The sequence below is a fragment of the Jaculus jaculus genome, chromosome 6, assembly GCF_020740685.1.
Source record: "Jaculus jaculus isolate mJacJac1 chromosome 6, mJacJac1.mat.Y.cur, whole genome shotgun sequence".
NCBI lineage: Eukaryota > Metazoa > Chordata > Mammalia > Rodentia > Dipodidae > Jaculus > Jaculus jaculus.
The window spans coordinates 44,863,904-44,883,852 of NC_059107.1; positions in this window are offsets into that span (position 1 = coordinate 44,863,904).

Consider the following 19,949-nt stretch of genomic DNA (forward strand, 5'->3'; position numbering starts at 1 on the left):
GTCTTGTGTAGGTAGTGCCAGGCACTGCAAGGTCATGGATATCCAGGCCATTTTGTGTCTGGAAGATTGTATTTTAAGGAGACCTAGCCTTCCTTTGGCTCTTACATTCTTTCCTCCACCTCTTCCACAATGGACCCTGAACTTTGGAAGGTGTGATAGAGATGTCTCAGTGCTATGGTGCCTTCTGAGTGGTTACCACCATCTGAAGAGAAAAGTTCCTCTAACCAAAAGTGAGAGTAGCATTAATATAGGGGTATGAATGTTAAGAAAAATGCCGATAGAGCAGTTTGGTGAGCATAATATGTGCATTTATCCAGACAACATCAGGCATTACTCCGCTAAGGCTCATGACCTCCCCCATTATAGGCTTTTGACTAGGTTTTCATACCAGGCATGTATTCCCTCCTGTGGTATGAGGCTCCAGTCCAAGTAGAGAGCAGTTGGTTTCCCCCATAACAGACATGCCACTATTGCACCCGTTGGTTCATTTGGCCTGGCTGGCCAAACCTAAGGCTTGCAGTGTCTACTGTTGTTTATCTCCACTGGTGATTTCTCTCTCCCATGGAACTGCATGCAGTGTAGCTTTTTCCAGCTTTCTGTCAACTGATCCTCAAGGAGGATGTTTTCAGCTTAACTTCAGCTTGATTTCTCAGTAACCATGCAACCCAAGCATGCAGAGTCTTCAGAAATAGGGTCTTACCATCTATTTCTGGTGGGAAACCAAGAGCCTTGGCAATGGCCTGTAATGCTTTGAGGGCATCAGGGAACTCCCTGGCAAACAACTCACTGGAAGGTATCCTATCCCTGACACTGAATTTTTTCTAGTAACAATCTGTGGCTTCTGGGTGTGCCACTATTCAAAAAAAGTAGGTTTTCATATGGCTTATTCATAACATTTTAAATCACTTTTTTTTTGGTCTTTATTTATCTATTTGAGAGAGGGAGAGAAAAAGAGAGAGAAAGAGAATGAGACAATGGGCATGCTAGGGCCTCTAGCCACGGTAAACAAACTTCAGACACATGTGCTGTGTAGCTGGCTTACATGGTACCTGGAGAATCAAACCTGGACCCTTAGTCTTTTTTTTTTTTTTTAATTTATAATTAACAACTTCCATGACTGAAAACAATGTCCCATGGTAATTCCTTCCCTCCCCCCACTTTCCCCTTTCAAACTCCTCTCTCCATGATATCCTCTCCCCCTTCCAATCAGTGTCTCTTTTATTTTGATGTCATCATCTTTACCTCCTATTATGATGGTCTTGTGTAGGTAGTGTCAGGCACTGTGAGGTCATGGATATCCAGGCCATTTTGTGGCTGGAGGATCACATTATAAGGAGTCCTACCCTTCCTTTGGCTCTTACATTCTTTCCACCACCTTTTCTGCAATGGAACCTGAGCCTTGGAAGGTGTGGTAGAGATATTGCAGTGCTGAGCACTCCTCTGTCATTTCTTCTCAGCACCAAGGTGTCTTCTGAGTCATCCCAAGGTCATTGCCATTTGAAAAGAGAAATTTCTCTAACAAAAAAGTGAAAGCAGCATTAATATAAGGATATGAACATTAAGAGAAGTACTTACTGGGCAGTTTGATGAGCATAGTATATACATTTAGCCAGACAGCAGCAGATGTTACACCCCTAGGGCTCATGACTACCCCTGTTGTAGGTTTTCAGTATCAGGGATGTATTTTCTTCCATGGAGTGGGCCTCCAGTCAAATTAGAGGGACGTTAGTTTCCACCATGACAGATGGCTCGTTTGGCCTGGCTGGCCAAATATAAGGAATATAAGGCTTGCAGTATCCACTGCGGAGTATCTTCACTGGTGATTTCTCTCTCCCATTGAGCTGCATGCAGTATGGCTTTTTCCAGCCTTCTGTCAGCTGGTCTGCATGGAGGGGGTTTTCAGCTCAGCCCCAGCAGGATTTCTCAGTGACCTTGCAGCCCAAGTATATGGAGTCTGTAGCAATAGGGTCTTAACATCTATTACTGTTGGGAAACCAAGCGCTGGGTCCTTAGTCTTCACAGGCAAGTGCCTTAACTGCTAAGCCATCTCTCTAGAGCTTAAACATTTTTATAAAAATATTGATTTATGAGCTGGAGAGATGACTTAGCAGTTAAAGCACTCACCTACAAAGCCTAAGGACCCAAGTTCAATTCCCCACTACCCACTTAAGCTATATGAACAAAGTGGTGCATGCATCTGGAATTGATTTGTGACAGCTGGAGGCCCTGGTGCACCTTTCTTTCTCTCTCTCTCCTTACAAATAAATATTAAATTTTTTTTTAAATGTTGGTTTGTGAGCACAGAGAAGGGAGGGGGGAGAGGGAATTTATGGGTGTGTCAGGGCCTCCTGCCACTGCAATGAACTGCAGACACAAATGCCACTTTGGACATCTGGTTTTATATAGGTGTGGGAAATTGAACCTTTGCTGGTAGGCTTTCCATCCAAGTGCTTTTGACCAATAAACCATTTCTCCAGCTTCTGAAAATACTCTCATTCTTGCTTTCACTGCCTATTGGGACTCTTTCTCAGGTACGCCTCTCCTGACCAACAGAATGGAAAGAAAAAGGCCAACTTTGGCTGTGAACTCAAATGGAAGACTGAAAGCAACTCTTGGCCTGTAGTGGCTTTGGACCTAAGGCCTCGATGATCACTGCCCAGGTGGTGTACTGTACAAGGGTACCATGTCAAAGAGGACACATTCTCTTTATAGACATTAGAGCTTTGTGTGTTTAGTAAATTCTAAGAGGTACCTTTTATTTTCTTTTTTCTCTATGTTTCTTTTTCTTCTTTCTTTCTTTCTTTCTTTCTTTCTTTCTTTCTTTCTTTCTTTCTTTCTTTTTCTGGTTTTTCAAGGTAGAGTTTCACTATAGCCCAAGCTGGCCTGAAATTCACTATGCAGTCTCAGGGTGGCCTTAAACTCATGGTACTCCTCCTACCTCTGTCCCCTCAAGTAATGTAATTAAAGGCATGCTAGGCTCTTTCTTTTTGAGGCCGGGTCTTACTCTAGCCTAGGCTGACTGGAACTCACTGTGTAGACCCAGGCTGGCCTTGAAGTCATAGCAGTCCTCCTACTTCTGCCTCCGGAGTCCTGGAACTAAAAGTAAGACACCACCTTACCTGGCCTCTTTAATTTTCTCAAAGGTGACCATGTTTAGACCTAAGCCTTCTCAAGGCTGGGGAGGCTCTACCAGATGGAGGCAGCTTAGAGATTTGGGGTAAAACCTTTTGTGAAGACCATTCTTCAGAATCTTGGGGTATGGGAGATTGAGGCAAACCCCACACATGGGCAGCCCAGGAAGGGACATAAATAAAAAATGTAGAGTTTGGTCACCCATGTGTAGAGCAGGAGAGATGGTCTAATGCCAACTCATCTTCAAGATCAGGACTCAAAAATCCACATATTGGGACTGGAGAGATGGCTTAGTGGTTAAGATGTTTGCAATGTCTAAGGACCCAGGTCCAATTCCCCAGGACCCACATAAGCCAGATATAAAAGGCGGCACATGCATCTGGAATTCATTTGCAGCAGGCTGGATGCTCTGATGTGCCCATTCTGTCCCCCCCCCTTTCTTTCTCTCTCAAATAAATAAATAAAAATGAATATATTTTTGGTTATTTTTATTTTTCAGAGAGAGAAAGAAGATGTGTGCACCAGGACCTTCAGCCTGCTGTGAACGAACTCCTGGTGCATGCATCCCCTTGTGCACATGTGCAACATTGATGGTGTTGCAGTCCGGTCCGCATTGCTGGTAGAAATCACCCAACCAAGAGCAGCTTCTGGGAAAAAGAGGTTTATTTTGGCTTACGGGCTCGAGGGAAAACTCCACGATGGCAGGGGAAAACGATGGCATGAACAGAGGGTGGACATCACCCCCTGGCCAACATAAGGTGGACCACAGCAACAGGAGGGTGTGCCAAACACTGGCATGGGGAAACTACCTATAAAGCCCATAAGCCCGCCCCCAACAATACACTCCCTCCAGGAGGCATTAATTCCCAAATCTCCATCAGCTGGGAACCTAGCATTCAGAACACCTAAGTTTATGGGGGAACCTGAATCAAACCACCACTGATTGCATGCTTTCACCACGGTGCATCTGGTTATGTGGGACCTGGAGATTTGAACATGAGTTCTTAGGCTTCGCAGGCAAGTGCCTTAACCGCTAAACCATCTCTCCAGCCCAAAAAATGAATAAATTTTTTAATCCACATATTGGGCTGGAGAGATGGCTTAGCGGTTAAGGCACTTGTCTGTGATGCCTAAGGACCCAGGTTTGATCCCGAGTACCCATGTAAGCTAGGTGCACAAGATGTTGCATGCATCAGAGTTTGTTTGCAGTGACTAGAGGCCGTGGAGTATCCATTCTCTCTCTCTCTTTCTCTAATAATAAATAAGTAAATAAATATACAAAATAAAAATCTACATATTGCTAGGCATAGTGGCATGCAGCTGTATCCCAGCACTGGCAGGGAGAGGTGGCAGCTTGCTGGGCAGCTTGTCTAGCCTAATTTGTGCACTTCAGGCCAATAAGAGACCCTGTCTCAAAAACAGATGGACAGGCCAGGCGTGGTAAGGCACGCCTTTAGTTCCAGCATTTGGGAGGCAGAGGTAGGAGGATCGCCGTGAGTTAGAGGCCACCCTGAGATTACATGGGGAATTCCAGATCAGCCTTGGCTAGAGTGAGACCCTACCTCAAAAACCAAAAACCAAAACAAAAACATAAAACAAAACAAAACAAAAAACAACAGATGGAAAGTGTTCCTGAGTTTGTCTCCTGGCCTCCACATACAAACGCGTGTACCTGCACACATACACATCTGCATACAAATTACACATACATGCATACAGTCTGACTCTACATTTAGACAAGACCCCAAACCCTCAATGGAAAGACTGAGTAGCCCCAAAGATAAACTTAAAGATGCTTCTATAGGAGATGGTGGAAATCAGCCCCCCAAAGCCTCTTCCACATGCTCTGAGTCCATCTGATTCAGAGGTGACATCTGAACATGATGTGAGGGCTTCGAGAGAGGAACTTGAGTACTAAGGTAGAAAGAACAGGGCTGGAGTGATGGCTTAGTGGTTAAGCGCTTGCCTGTGAAGCCTAAGGACCCCGGTTCCCCAGGTCCCACGTTAGCCAGATGCACAAGGTAGCACATGCATCTTGAATTTGTTTGCAGTGGCTGGTGGCCCTAATGTGCCCATTCTCTCTCTCTTTCGCTCTCTGTCACGCTCAAATAAAATAAAAAAAATAAATCTTTCTTTTAAAAAAAGGTAGAAAAAATAGTGTGACAGAAACTGGTGTATGCAAATGGTGTGACATAGGGCATTGGGCCTGAGGCAAGGCAGGGCAAAAGCAAGAGTAGCCAATGTGGGTGGCAAGGCCAACTGGAACGAACAAGTGCCTGGTAAAGACACCAGGTAAGAGGACACAATGAAGTTCACACCCAGGTCCCATTTTCCTCTCCCATTCATGCAAGGGAGGTGGCCCAAGGTGGCATCTGCAAGTGGAATCTCTGAGTCTGGCTCCGTGTCTGTGCTGGCTGCTGCCCTGGGGACCAGACGGACGAAGGCCTCTACAGCTGAGCTAAGCTGATGGGAGTTAATTCAAGAGATAATGGCAAGCCTGGTGAGACTTCGGAGACGGGGGAATGATGTGCGGAATTGAGTTCCACTTAGGACAAATTAATTTATTTGCCAGATGCTGTGAGAGGTGATGCCGGGCTGCACCAAAGTTAATTGGGGAAACACTTTTCCAATGCAACATGTTTATTCATTGTCTGTATTTACAGGATGAAGGGGTAACAGAAACTAGAAAACAGGAATTGCTCAAAAGGCATAGAGCCTTTTGGCTAGGCAGTAAGTGTGGATGGAATGTAAGCGTGGTGACTGAGCAGCAGACAGAGAGAGCAGCTGTGACCTATGTGAGCAGAAATGAGCAGCGAAAACACGACAGGGTCTCGAGATGGCACATAACTTATTAGCAGATTTCTCCCCCTCAACCTGCCTCACACTGGAGCAATACAGACTTCTTTCCCCTTCCTACTACTGTAGAGCTGAAAACAGCTTCATTGAAGCCCCAACAAATGAAGGAAGCCTGCAAGGTTGGGTTTCCTGGCCAGTGTTTTGTCCCTGGAAATTCTTTTCCCTTCGGCCTTCTGCACAAGGACATTCCTGGCAGGTAATGGGCCCATCACTTTAAGAATAGAGATGACAACACCAGTGGAGCATTCTGGGAAGGAAATAGTGCCATGGCTCAGAAGCTGCCCTCCCTGGAGCTTGCTTCCCCCAACTCGTAACCCGAGGTAGGGTTTTTTTCTAGCCCAGGCTGACCTGGAATTCACTCTGTAGTCTCAGGGTGGCCTCAAACTCATGGCGATCCTCCTACCTCTGCCTCCCAAGTACTGGGATTAAAGGTGTGTGCCACCATGCCTGGCTTCCAAGTAAGCTATCTCTTGAGAACAAAGCCATCCTTCTTCGAGGTCCTTATAAGAGATCCATGCCCAGAGAAAACTTAAACAAGGGGAGGGACAGTTTATAACTTGTGGGAACTTTGGCCCCAACCTCAATGCAGAGGACAAAGATCTCCTTTATCTTTAGGAGAAAAGACAAAGTGCTTTGGGGCTGGGTATCTTTGGGAATTCAAAAATGTTGTGGAATTTTTTTTCCCACTTGCCCCCTACCCAGTACACCATGCTCTTAATAGTTTGCGCGCACAGATCCAAGGCTGCCCATCTAAGGAGCTCAGCTGTTAAGAGGCATGATCTACAGTGAAATCCAATGACCACTACTCCAAGGGACCAATGAGAGACTGGGGAAGGCGGGACCTTGCCCCACCCTGGACTCTGACCATGACTCCAGTACACACAAGTAATAAAGAAAATAATTGCTGAGTCAGGCTTGGTAGCACCTACTACAATCCCAGCACTTGGAGGCTAGTGTAAGAGAATTGTTAAGAGGTTGAGGCTATCCTGGACTACATATGAAGAACCTGTCTTAGGCTGGAGAGATGGCCTAGTGGTTAAGGTTCTTGCCTGCAAAGCCTGAAGACTCAGGTTCAATTCCCCAGTACCCACGTAAGCCAGATGCACAGGTGGCTCATGCATCCTGAGCTCGACTGCAGTGGCTAGAGACCCTGGGACGCCCATTCTTTCTCTCCTTCTCTCTCTCTGTTCCTCTAATAGATAAATAAATAAAATATTTTTTTAAAAATAACCTGTCTCAAAAAAATTACTCAGGTAAGGGCTGAGTATGGTGGCACACACCTCTAACCCCAGTACTTGGGGGACAGAGACAGAAGGATCATTGTTAAATTCAAGGCCAGCCTCATAGATACTGAGTTCCAGGTCAGCCAGGGCTACATACTGATACCTTGTTTAACAAAGAATATATATATATATATAAAATTGGACTAGAGGCTGAGAGATGCTCCGTGGATAAAGTGTTGGCCACACAGATATGGGGACCTGAGATTGAATCCCCAGAACCCATGTAAAGCCAGACACCTTAGCACAAGCATCTGTAATACCAGTGTGCCTATGGTGAGGTGGCATGTAGAGACAGGGCGACCCCCTTGGAAGCGTGTAGCCCTGCTGGCCTGGTAAACACAACAGAAAACAACAAAAAAAGATGAAAGGCAAGGATTGACAACTTGTGGTTGTCCTCTAACGGCCATGGGTGTGTCATGGCACACGTGCCTACACTCACACAACACACGGTGCACACACATACACAATTATTGGGATGATTATCCACCTATGACCCATTAGAACATCTTTCACACTCTATGTATTTTGGCAGTACTGGGGATTGAACCTAGGGTCTTGTGCATGTTTGGCATGCACTCTACTGATCTTTGCCATCCTTGACTCTCTTTTTATTTTACTTTTTACTTATATTTATTTAGTTAGTTAGTTTTGGGTTTTTGAGATAGCGTCTCACTCTAGCCCAAGCTGACCTGGAATTCACTATGTAGACTCAACCTGGCCTTAAACTCACGGCGATCCTCCTACCTCTGGGATTAAAGGCGTGCACCACCATGCCCAGCTCATTTTACATTTTTGATTTTAAGACAGATCCTTGCTAAGTTGAGCAGGTTGACATTGAGCTCACTCTACAGTCCTTGAATTTTCAAGCCTCCTACCTCAGCCTTCTGAGTCATGGGGATTACAAGCCTGTGCCACCAGGCCCAGCTGCTCTTATGAAGGGGCTCCTAGAGCCAAGCTTGTGATGGATGGTGACGATACAGAAAGGAATCCAGTGTGATCCGATGCGGATTCATGACATAGTCTAGAAAATATAGACAACTAGCTATCCTCCCGCTCATGCTGAAGAAGAGCTGTGGAAGAATAAAAGGCAACGGGTGCTTCTGATAGAGGGAAGGTAAGCAGCCTTCAATGGCGGGAACTTGGGCTGGGCTTTGGACCTTCCCCATGATGGATTCCTGATCAAAGGAGAGAGAATGTGCCAGAAAAAAAAAAAAAAAAAAAGGCAAAGCCTGCCATGTGTGGTGGTGCACGCTTTTAATCCCAGCATTCAAGAGGCCGTGGTAGGAGGACTGCTGTGAGTTCTAGGCCACCCTGAGACTACACAGTGAGTTCCATGTCAGCCTGGGCTAGAATGAGACTTTACCTTGGAAAACCAAAAGCTAAATAAATGCATAAAAACAAAGCCCCTCCTGTCTCACAAGGCAAAGCAAAACATCAGCAACAACAAACTGGCCAGCTTCTCCCTTGGAAAGTAGTGTCTCCAGAGAGACCATATTCAACCAGGGAGGCCATCCTCACTCTGGCTCTCACAGGCCGGGAGCTCTTGGATAAATTCCTTCTGGGCCTTGGCTGTCACCTGTAAGGGATGAGGAACACACGCCTACACTTGGTGGTATTTGATACCGCATTCCTCCTAGCAGAAAACAGGTGGCCCTATGAATGTGGGCGCTGCGGAGGGTTTAGCGAAGGGATTCTTGATAATGAGATGGGCACGGTTAGGGGAGCCAGGGAGTGATGGGGAATTTGCTTGGGATTTGCAACATCTGGAAACTGTTATCCCTCTTGGACTTGAAATGGATGAAGAGGATGAAACTATTAGTTTCAAGAGAGTTGCTGCCTGACCATACATGTGACCTTTGCTGGAGAATGTAGCCACTGCCAATCGGGGCAGGGAAGGGTAGAAGCAGTGGTAATAAATACCCCATCTGTAACCTGTCCCTCATGTCCCTTCCCTCAACTACACATCCAAAAGTCAGGGACAGAGCAGCTGGTCAAGGCAGTGTGTAGACCTCAGCTTCCCAGACACAGCAAGAAACAGAGTGGAGGCTATTTCACACAGGTGGCTGGCTGACAAGTTTATTTAGCGAATCACATATTTATTTTCACGTGTAACAAAAAGAATATAGCTGGTGCTGTGCAGTATTAGTTTACAGCTAGTATTGTTAGGACAAAGCTAAAGCAGGTATTTAAAAGTTAGGCAAATTAGAAGCTGAGGATTTAGCTCACTTGATTGCCTAGCATACACGAAACACTGGGTTGGATCTCAAGCAGTGCATAAAACTGGGCAGGGCAATGCATGCCTGTAATCCTAACACTCTGGAAGGAGAGGCAGGAGGATTAGAAGTTCAAGGTCATCCTCAGCTTCCTAAGGAGTTTGGGGCCAGCTGGAGTTACAAGAGAAAATTTAAAGACAAAATTATTAAGTAAGCAATGGTATGATTATGGTATGGCAAGTGTGTAATATTAGTGTATAATATATGTTAGAGTTACCTTCTCATTACTGGAATAAAGTACCCAACCAAAATCAGCTGATGGGAGGAAAGTTATTTAATTTGGCTTACAGTTTTGAGAAGTCTCATATTGCCAGGGGAAAGATCACAGAGCAGAGGGTGGCTATCACTCCTTGCCACAGCAGGTGGCAAACAGTAGCAGCAGAGCAAGCCAAATACTGGCAAGGGGAAGCTGGCTATAACACCCCTAAACCCACCCCCAACAACACACCTCCTGCAGCAAGGCTCCCAATTACCATCAGCTGGGAACCAAGTAGTATTCAAAATAGGAACCCCTAATTCAAACCACCATTAACAGTGAAGTGTAAAAATATAATATGTGTAAGTGTATAATATGTGATATAATTAGTAACACTATGAATCAATGGCAAAAATACAAAGATGGGATTTATGACTCTAAAGTTTGGGAAATTCTAGGCTGGATGACATAAAAGATTCGTCCCAGCTCTGACACTGCATTTGTAAGTGTCTACATGTAGTTGTACTGAGTACAGGACAAATGTCAGGAACTGGTATGATGTGCTTTCAGCCCATGTGAGTTCAGTGAAATGGTATGATGATGAGTAACGTGGTGAGATAATCCTTGGATTCCTAGTCATTCCACACTCTGAACCGTTCTCCCTGTTGACTAAAACAGCATTTGCTCATCACAGACTGGAGCCAGAACCCTCGCAACAGTAAAACAACTCGATGGGATAAAAAGGATTGTGGCCTATTCATACTATGAAGCAATGAGTGGATAAGGTGCAGCATGGTGGTAGAGCACTTGCCTAGCATGTGCAAAGCTCTGAGTCTGCACCCAGCAGTGAAAAATGAACAAACAAAAATAAAACAAGCAGGGCGTGGTGGTGCACGCCTTCAATCCCAGCACCTGGGAGGCAAAAGTAGGAGGATCACTGTGAGTCCAAGGCCACCCTCAGATTACACAGTGAATTCCAGGTCAGTTTGGACCAGAGTGAAACTCAACCTCTAAAAACAAACAAACAGCAACAACAAAAAAAGATAAGAACAGGCACAGGCAGTCTTTGGGAAAGCCAGCATTGTTCTGTCTTGAGTTCACCTGGGTGACTATATGGTATGTTGGTATGTACATTGAGACAAGCCATCAATGTATTTTTAATTTTAAAAATATATATTTATTTATTTGCAAGCATACAGAGAGAGAGAGAATGGATGTGTCAAGGAGTCCAGCTGCTATAAACAAACTCCAGATACATGGGCTACTTTGTGCATCTGGCTTTACATGGGTAACTGGGGAATCAAATCTGGATTGTTAGGCTTTGCAGGCAAGTACCTTAACCACTGAACCATCTCTTCATCCCAGTATTTTTGAATTTTTAAACTTTTTGATAGGTCTTATATTTCAATTCAAAAGCTTACTATTTTAACTGTTCAGAAAACTGAAAGCTGTGCTTTTGCTTGTTGATTCTAATAAGATGGTACCACAGAAGATGAAGTTTCCCTCTGGGCCAAGCAGAGATCACATGTCCCTAATGGTTAAAGGCTTGGTGACTTCTCCCATTTCCAATCCCCAACTGCCTCAACTCTAAGCCTCCATTCTTGGTAGTGTCTGTCATTCACAAAAATTTCACAGATGCCCATATGATGGAGCTGTTATTTCTCAGTACAGTTTTCTAAATATGGTTTAACCTTATTGACCAGATGACTTTTTATTTAGATCCTCTGGAGTATTTTAATTAATTATTTTATTTAATTTTAGTTTTGTTTGTTTGTTTTCCAAGGTAGGGTCTCACTTTAGCCCAGGCTGACCTAGAATTCACTATGTAGTCTCAGGGTGGCCTCGAACTCACAGCAATCCTCCTATCTCTGCCTCCCAAGTTCTGGGCTTAAAGGCGTGCACCACCACACCTGGCCCTACTTTTGTTCTTTTTTCTTTTTTATTTTATGAGATTTATTTTTATTTCTTTATTAGAGACAGAGAGAAAGGGAGAGAGAGACAGAGAGAGAGACTGAGAATGGGCACGCCAGGGCCTCCAGCCACTGCAAACCAACTACAGATGCATGCGCCACCTTGTGCATCTGGCTTACACGGGTCATGGAGAATTGAACCTGGGTCCTTAGGCTTCGTAGGCATGTGCCTTAACTGCTAAGCCATCTCTCCAGCCCTCTATATTCTTTTTTTTGAGGTAGGGTCTCACTCTAGCTCAGGCTGACTTGGAATTTACTATGTAGTCTCAGGGTGGCCTTGAACTCACAGCAATCCTCCCACCTCTGCCTCCCAAGTGCTGGGATTAAAGGTGTACACCGCCACATGCAGCTTATTTTTTTTTAATTTTTAATTTTTGGTTTTTCCAGGTAGGATCTCACTCTAGCTCAGGCTGACCTGGAATTCACTATGGAGTCTCAGGGTGGCCTTGAACTCATGGCAATCCTCCTACCTCTGCCTCCCGAGTGCTGGGATTAAAGGCGTGTGCCACCACACCTGGATTTTCTTTTTTTTTAATGTATAATTTTTTATTGACAGCTTCCATACTTCAGACAATAACCATGGTAATTCCCTCCTCTTCCCCACTTTCCCCTTCACAACTCCACTGGCCATCATATCCCCTCCCTCCGTCCATTAGTCTCTCTTTTATTTTGATGTCATCATCTTTTCCTCCTATTATGAGGGTCTTGTGAAGGTAGTGCCAGGCACTGTGAGGTCATGCATATCAAGGCCAATTTCTGTCTGGACAGTTGTATGTAAGGAGTGGTACCCTTCCTTTGGCTCTTCTATTCTTTCCATCACCTCTTCTGCAATGGGCCCTGGGCCTTGGAGGGTGTGGTAGAGATGTTTCAGTGCTGGACACTCTGTCACTTCTTCTCAGTGCTATGCTGCCTTTTGAGTCAGCCCAGTGGTCATCACCATCTGAAAAGAGAAACTTCTTTAAAAAACAAAAAGTACGAGTAGCATTAATATATGAATATGAACATTAAGTGTAGTGCTTTCAAGGCAATTTGGTGAGCATAATATATGCATCTAGCCAGATAAGAGCAGGCTTTATACCCCTAAGGCTCATGACCTCCCCTGCCATAGGCTTTTGTTTTTTTTCTTTTTGGTTTTTTGAGGCAGGATCTCACTCTAGCCCAGGCTGACCTGGAAATCCCTATGTAGTCTCAGGGTGGCCCCGAACTCACGGCGATTCTCCTACCTCTGCCTCCCAAGTGCCACCATGCCTGGCTTGCCATAGGCTTTTGATTATGTTTTCAGTACCAAGCCTGTATTCCCTCCCATAGAGCAGGCCTCCAGTCCAGTTAGAGAGCAGTTGGTTTCCCCCAGAGCAGACATGCCACTATTGCACCCATTCAGTTATTTGGCCTGTCTGGCCAAACTTGAGGCTTCCAGTGTCCACTATTTTCACTGCTGATGACTTGTCTCCCTTTGGGCTGCATGCAGTGCAGCTTTTTCCAGCTTCCAGTGGGCTGGTCTACAGGGAGGAGGTTTTCAGCTCAGCGGCCCCCCCCCCCCCCCGCCCCGCTTGATTTCTCAGTGACCTTGCCTCCCAGCCATGTGGAGTCTTCATGAATAGGGACGTACCACCAGATGACTCTTGTTAGCCTCTAGCATTACTTAGTGCCAGGGAAACAGGTCAGGGGAACCTGCTCCATTATCTGTGGTCCATGCCTTATTACTATTTATCTTTATGTCTGTCACTGGACATCTGCTACTGCAGGAGCCACATAGATGCTCTCACCTGTTACAGGCTTGTGCACAAGAGCTCCAGCTTCCTGAATGGCTGTGGCATTTAGTGGCCAATACCTGAGCATCCATGGATATTCCCAACATGGATTTCTTTTCCCCTTTTTGAGTGTGTATGCATGTGTGTGTGCAGAGATGTAGACATGTCATAACGATAAAATGAACCCATTTGTGTAAGCATTTAGCATACTTACTGTTTGCCACATTAACAGGCACTCCACAGATGTTTGTGTGAAGGAAGGACAGACCAAAGGTGTTAGTGAAGATGTACCAGAGCTATCAATATACGTCGCACAACTGCCAGAGGATTCAGTGTGTGCTCAGTCAGAGCCTCCCTCAGTCTTTCCTCAGGGAGCTTGCAATGGCTCCTCCCCTGCTTTGATTGTTTTGCTCCTGCTTCTCCTGAGGTTGCTCATAGGAAACATTCCTAGAAAAACCTCAAGGGACCAACTTCCTTTGTGCTTCAGGGCAGCAGACAGTCTGTTCTGTTGGCTGTGGCTGAGCGCCAGGCCCCGGAGGCCCTGAGGACAGCACATGTGCTCAGGAGGACGAGGACAGGAGGAAAAGCAACTAGGAGCAAAAGACAGATGCTGCTTCCATAAAGAAGCCTGGGCCCCAAACCTCATGACAAGGTCACCTCAGAAGTTAAGGGATTCCTTCCACATCTTAAACCACACATAACCTCAGTCTGGCTGAGGCACCTTATGTCTCTCCTTTCCTTCTGCTTACTTGCTTTCTTTCTATCTTTCTTTCTTTCTCAAATTTTATTTATTTATTTAAGAGAGAGAGAGGGAAAGAAGCAGCAGAGAGAGAGAGAGAATGGATGTGCCAGGGCCTCCAGCCACTGCTAATGAACTCCAGACGCGTGCTCCACCTTGTGCATCTGCCTTACGTGGGTCCTGGAAATCAAACCTGGGTCCTTTGGCTTTGCCAGCAAACATCTTAACCGCTAAGCCATCTCTCCAGCCCCACCTTTCCTTCTGATATCCTGCACAGCAGTTATATCAGCATCAGCACCCCTACCCCCAGCCTTTGGGGCACATCATGTTGGTCCTGGCTGTGGGATGAACACAGCCATTTGGCAGGCAAAAAAAGAATCAGGCCAAGAGGACTCTGCGACCTCATTGAATTGTCCCAGTGACTTCCCGCATTTCTATTTACTGCAAAAGAAAACAAAATATGACAGTGACATTAAAGGAATATTTTCTTGAAATGAAGAAAAGATTTCTCATGATTCCTCCTGCCCTAATATCACAATTTTCCCAAGATCTCTTCTGGGACTTGGCTACAAAGTAGATGGTTGCATGCAGTATCCTCTTTTTTTAAAAAAAAAAATTATTTATTTTTAAATTTATTGAGAGAGAGAGAGAGAACTGGCCTGCCCAAGCCTCAGCTGCTGCAAAGGAATTCCAGATGCACATGCCACCTTGTGCGTACATGCCACCTGCACTCATGCGTCACCTTTTGCATGTAACTTACAGGGGTTCTGGGGAGTTGAACATGGGTCCTTGGGCTTCGCAGGCAAATGCCTTAACCGCTAAGCCATCTTTGCAGCCCTGTGTCCTCTTTTATGAAATTTTTATCATGTAACAGTAGATATTAATATATCTTTTACTATTAATATATGCCTTTTCCAGTATTAATAGATAATCTTCACATTGGTCTCCTCAGTTTATTTTCCAATTGCAAATATTCCAGCCAGTTTGATTCAGGCATAAATAATGATTCTTTATCCTTGGGAATTCTTTTATTTTCTCAATTTTTATTAACATTTTCCATGATTATAAAAAATATCCCATGGCTTGCCTACAAAGACCCAGGTGCAATTCCCCAGGACCCACGTCAAGTCAGATGCACAAGGTAGCACATGCATCTGGAGTTTGTTTACAGTGGCTAGAGGACCTGGTGTGCCCATTCTCTGTCTCTTGCTCTCAGTAAATAAGGAAAGTATTGTTTAAAACATTTCATTAAAATTATGGCGAAATATGTTTACAGGAAAAAAAAAATCCCATGGTAATACCCTCCCTTTCTCCCCCCACTTTACCCTTTGAAATTCCATTCTTCATCATATCCCCTCCCCATCTCAATCAGTCTCTCTTTTATTTTGATGTCAAGATCTTTTCCTCCTCTTATGATGGTCTTGTGTAGGTAGTGTCAGACACTATAAGGTCATGGATATCCAGGCCATTTTATGTCTGGAGGGAGCACATTGTAAGGAGTCCTACCCTTCCTTTGGCTCTTACATTCTTTCCACCACCTCTTCCGTTTTAGACCCTGAGCCTTGGAAGGTATGATTGAGATGTTACTCAGTTCTCCAGTCACTTCTTTCCAGCACTATGATGCCTTCTGAGTCATCCCAAAGTCACTGCCATCTGAAAAGAGAAGATTTTCTACCCAAAGTGAGAGTAGAGTTAATATAAGGGTATAAATATTAAGAGAAATGCTTACTGAGCAGTCTGATAAGCACAGTATATACATTTTTCCAGACATCAGCAGATGTTACACCCCTAGGGCTCATGACTACCCCTGTTTTAAGTTTTCATATCAGGGATGTGCTTCCCCCCCCATGGAGCGGGCCTTCAGTCCAATTGGAGGACAGTTGGTTTCCACCATGACAGACGTGCCACTATTGCACCCGTTGGCTCATTTGGCCTGGCTGGCCAATTATAAGGCTTGCAGTGTCCACTGTTGAGTATCTTCACTGGTGGTATCTCCTTCTCCCATTGAACTACCTGTAGAATGGCTTCTTCCAGCTTTCTGTCAGCTGGTCTACATGGAGGAGGTTATCAGCTCAGTTCCAGCAGGATTTCTCAGTGGCCTTGCAGCCCTCCTTGGGCATTCTTGTTCATGGCCTTAAATCTTTGAGGTTGGGTTTTGGCAAAGCTGTATAGGAAAGGAAGGATTTTTTGGGGGTGGGCTCTCTTACAGACTGTCCTTCCCTGCTAGCCGTGTAAGCTAAGAAATCCCTTGTCCTGTCTTGATCTCAGGCTAATTTCTGAGACTGTCCCCCCAAAGGGGCTAGTTAAAAAGTAACATAGGGGCTGGAGGGATGGCTTAGTGGTAGAGGCGTTTGCCTGCAAATCCAAAGGACCCAGGTTCGATTCCCCAAGACCCACAGTAGCCAGATACACAAGGGGGTGCATGCATCTAGAGTTGGAGGCCCTGGCATGCCCATTTTTTCTCTCTCTCTCTCCCTCTTTCTCTGTTAAATAAATAAAAATGTAATATTAAAAGGTAACATAGGTTCTATTTGCTCTTCAAGGTCAAAGCAACGCATGCTTGTGTTTCCAATTCAGAAATATAGAAAAGTAAAAGAAAATAAAAAATTGTTGTATGCTTGGTGTGGTAGTGCACACCCATAATCTAGGTATTCAAGATGCTGAGGCACGAGGCCTGCTATGAGTTTGAGGCTAGTCCGGGCTACAGAGTGAGCTCCTGCCCAGTACTGCCTTCTCAGTTCATTTTAGAGGGTAATTTGTACTATATTCATGATTAAAATATAAGAAAGTGTATGATCTGAAGTCTTAGGTCCTTGTTTGGGTAAAAATACCCAGGGTCCCTAACATTGGCTGGTTTGACGCACAGAGGAACCCATAGCCTCAAGTAACTGGAGTGCATAGGCAGGGTGGGCTGTAGGGCTGGCTTGACCTGATAACTCAAAACTATCATAAAGGAAGTGGTTTCTTTCTGACCCCTGTCTTCTATTTCCCAAGGCATTACTTTCTGCTTAAGATCAGCGCTTCTTGTAGTCCGCTTGTATCAGCATCTCCTGAGGCTACTTCCTTTCTTGTTCCTGACTAGCAGGAAATGGAAGCATCTTTTATCTATCTTAAAAACAGAAGCCATCAAATTCATGGTGATGTGCACTTTCCAGAATTCTAAATTTCTCTTGAAAGTAGCAACTTTTGCCTCATTGGGAACAAACTGGTAATTTTTTTTTTTTTTTTTGAGGTAGGGTCTCACTCTAGCCCAGGCTGACCTGGGCTTCACGATGTAGTCTCAGGGTGGCCTCAAACTCACTGCAATCCTCCTACCTCTGACTCCCGAGTGCTGGGATTAAAGGTGTGTGCCACCATGCCAAGCACAGGTTGAAATTTTTAATAATTTCAGGGCCATTCTTTTGATTCATGAAGGCACCAGTAGTTTTGTTTGCCTTCCCTTGCATCAGCAGTTAGATAATGATATTATAGTTTGACCTCCAAGATTCTCTGAAAGGCGCTCAAGGATTCCCAGGGATCCACAGACCATATTTTTTATATTTTTGCATGTGTATATGTGTGTGGTGTGCATGCATGTGTCTGTGTATATGTGTGGTCACATGTATATATGCGTGCACATGGCATGTAAAAGCCAGTGATTGATGTCTTATGTCTGTTCCTCAATCACTCTCCATCTTACCATTATTATTGTTTTGTTTTGGTTTTGGTTTTTTTTTTCTGAGGTAGGGTCTCACTCTGGTCTAGGCTGACCTGGAATTAACTATGTAGTCTCAGGGTAGCCTCGAATTCATGGTGATCCTCCTGCCTCTGCCTCCTGAGTGCTGGGATTAAAAGGTGTGCACCACCACAGCCCAGCTGTTTGGTGGTTTTTTTGTTTTGTTTTGAGACAGGGTCTTCCTCTAGCCTGGGCTGGTCTTGAATTCACTTCAGTCCTCCTACCTTGGCCTCCTAAATGCTGCAATTAAAGGCATGCACCTCCACATCAGGCTTCCACCTTATTTTTTTCCACACATTTAAAGTAAGTTTATTAGGCTGAAGAAATTAAAGTACTTTGCCTGCAAAGCCTAAGCACCCAGATTCGATTCCCCAGTACCAATGTAAAGCCAGATGCACAAGGTGGCATATGTGTCTGGATTTTGCAGTCAAATGCTTTACCACTGAGCCATACCCCATGTCTGGTGTTTGTTTGCAATGGCTAGAGGCCCTGGTGTGCCCATTCTCTTTCCATTTGTCTCTTTTTCTCTCAAATAAATAAATAAAATATTTTAAACTAGGTTTATTCATTTTATTTGTATGTCAAAAGACATTTCTTACTTCCAAAATAGTGGGTTTTGCAGCTAGTTTCATGCAGAAACAATGTCTGCTCAGTACTACCAATATAGTCAATATAGCACCGTTGCTGTTCAGTGTAGATACAAAGAATACATTACCTAAATATAAAACACTACAATATTAGAAACATGTATTTAATCAGTCTTCACAGGCACCCAGACTTCACAAATACAAACCACAGCATGCCTAACTGCTTGACACAGATGTTCTCTCACTGAACTTAGAGTTCACCCATTTGGCTAGATAGCAAGCCTCAGGGATTCTCCAGGTTCAGCTTCCCCAGTGCTGGGACTACAGGCGTACTACCATGCCCAGCTTTGATGTGGGTGCTGGGGATCCAAACTCCCACACTCATGTATGTAGGGCAAACACTTTACCACTGAGCCATTTCCCCAAGTCCCTCTGATTTTGAGGACCACTGGTTTAGACCAGTCAGAATCCACTACTCATAGAACTAAGAGTTAAACAAACTTACCTAAATAGTATGTTGCATCACAAAACAGGAGAGAGGGAGGATGTCAATTACAATGCCTGTTATCAGATTGACCAAAACACACACACACACACACACACACACACACACACACACACACAATTTAAGAAATTGTAGTTGCCATTTTAAATTTATAAGTAATCCTTCCTCTTTGCTTGTCAGAGGCTTCTCTGGGTCCAGCTACTAGCTTAGAGAGATATTAGTAAGGCTGCGAGATCTGGTAGCTAATTCTAGTGTATTACTTAGGTATCTTTGGGACAGGACTCCCCTTACACATGTAGAAAAACCTCTGCCCCATCAGATGTAAGTGGTATACACATATTAAGGCTACTCTCATTTTTTGTTACAGAAGCTTCTCTTTTCAGATGGCAGTGACTTTGGGATGACCTAGAAGGCATCATGGTACTGAGAAGAAGTGACAGAGGAGTGCTCAATATTCCTATCACACCTACAAGGCTCAGGGTCCATTGTGGAAGAGGTGGAGGGAAGAATGTAAGAGCCAAAGGAAGGGTAGGACTCCTTACAACGTGCTCCTCCAGACACAAAGTGGCCCGGATATCCATGACCTCACCGTGCTTGACACTACCTACACAAGACCCTCATAAACAGGAGGAAAAGATGATGACATCAAAATAAAAGACTGATTGGGGGAAGAGGGGATATGATGGAGAGTGGAGTTTCAAAGGGGAAAGTGAGGACAGGGAGGGAATTTCCATGGGTTATTGACTATAATTATGGAAGCTGTCAATAAAAAAATAAATTAAAAAAATGTAAAGGGATAGGCGAGGTGGTGGATGTTTAAATAAATATCCCATGAGGCTAGGACATGAGGCAGCTGCCATGTCTTCTTTTCCCTCAGTCCCACCTTATGCCAACCCTTCCAAGTCAGAGGACTGCTGGCACCCATCATTATAACAGGGCAGA